We start from the raw sequence: 2012 nt of genomic DNA, 5'->3' as shown, positions 1-2012 counted from the left end.
AACTCCTTATTGGCAGCAGCAGCAGCGCAGGGAGAGCGAGGCGCGCCGTGCACCGCCATCTACCTTGCGTCTGAGAGCGTCCCCAGCCCAGGCTTGCCGTGACAGCTCAGGCAGTCACTTCCTAGTTCAGATCTGCCTGATCCGCCCGGTAACACATCTGGCCGCCTATTGGCGCATGCAAATGCTTCCTCTGCTAGCCCCGCCCACCACGCGCTCTGGGGCGAGCTGGGGGGGAGGAAGTTCCGTCCGGGAATTAAAGGCACATTTTCTGGGGGGTTGTGGGCGCCCCGTACGCGTTGCCACACACAAGCAGAGAGACGGAGGAGGGGGGCACCCGTCTCCCCACCCCCCTCCAGCCCGCACGCTGCCCGAGCCACTCGCTCATGCAGGCGGCAGCCCCCGAGCCACACACGGAAACTTTATGAATGGAGGCAGGCATTAATGGCCGTGCAGGCACGCTGCATTCAGGGTGCAAGGTTTCATTGTTTCAGCCAATGGATGCAAGTTTGGCACATGCACTGCTGATTATTGTGAATGAAAAAAGATAAATCCGCTTTACTTAGCCCTCTGTTTCCTGTATCATAACGTGGCTGCCGATGTGTCTGGCCCCTGCGCCCACACACACCCGAGCATTACTCGATTTAGCCATATGCTTAAATACATAGGAATATTTCCTTGAGCCTGTGTTTAGACAGACGTATGCTGGTGGTATCCAGCACCGAGCTCACCCTGGGACGGAAATGTCCACGTGCATTGCTGTGCTATGTCATTTATAGTTCGTGTTTGTGCACACTGAGAGCTAGGTCCGGCAGGCTCCGAAATGCCAACTTTCTTCTTCTTAACCTGTGCTCTCCCCACCGCACCCAGAAATCCATTGTGCCGTATACGTGTTGAAAAGGTGACACACGACTGGCAACGTTAGAGCCCGTCTGAATCTTCACAGCGGTGCCCCGTCGCTATAGCATTGGGCAGGGGGTCGTTTTTGCGGGCAGACCCCTCCCCCGTCCCTTCAATGAGAGCCTAGGCTGGGGGAAGTGCATTGTTGTGCACAGAGCACATGGCAAACTTTGCTGGAGACAAGATGGTGACTGCCCGCCGATGCTGCCCCAGAGTGGCAGAGCTAGGACACATGCCCCCGCTTCATTGTGCATAACCTGTGCCCCTCTGGTCTTTAAAGCTTTAAGCGGCGGGCGGTGGAATTAAGCCATTGGATTGGCACTTTTTGCTGTGCCCCGTCTTGTCCACTCTTCCATTTCACTGGTATAGTTCGGGAAATGCCAAGCACGCTTTCCAGAAACATGTCACATGTCTGGGTGTAGCATGTACAGTTACATAATGAAACCGCCGCACCTAACGTATCGATGCACACACACACACATGCATACGTAACACAAATATTAAACACACATACTCATCGAGTTAGAATTTAGAAGCGTGGACGGCAACCCCTAGATTTGGCATTATTGACCCTCTCTGCCTTGAGAGCACCTGTCTATGCCCGAGCAGGCAGTGAACTTACTATCACATGCGTTTCGCGGTCGCCTTAGAGAAGTCGATGCACATGCTACCCAGCACCGTGTAACGTGGCGCCTAAAGCTACTGCAGACCCAGACGAGTCCCCGTATGCGCTGGAAGTACATATGTACGGGTTCGAGGTCGTCTGCATCTGGCATGGCAAGCCGATCACATTTCCCTTAATCAATAAGCAGGAGGCCCAGAGAGAAAATGTGCTCTTTGTGAGTTCTAACCCGTGGGCCGGTCTGTTTCCATGCTGCACCCACGCGTGTATATTGAAACACACTGCCTATGCACTGCTATGAGGGCCTGCTGCTCCTAAACAGGGCCAGGACCCGGCCAGACCCTCGCTCCCACCCCCATTACCCTTCGAAGAGGCATTTGCATGCGGCTGCGAGCTTCTGTACAGCATAGAAGTGGGAGGGCCCGGCGGGGACGCCCCTCCCCGCCCGAGGGCTTTGATCTCCCTGCTGCGCGTCACTGGAGGTGGAGGGTAT

The sequence above is a fragment of the Ambystoma mexicanum genome, chromosome 11 (genome assembly GCF_040938575.1).
Source record: "Ambystoma mexicanum isolate Mex_15411 chromosome 11, UKY_AmexF1_1, whole genome shotgun sequence".
NCBI lineage: Eukaryota > Metazoa > Chordata > Amphibia > Caudata > Ambystomatidae > Ambystoma > Ambystoma mexicanum.
This window is presented reverse-complemented; position numbering follows the sequence as displayed.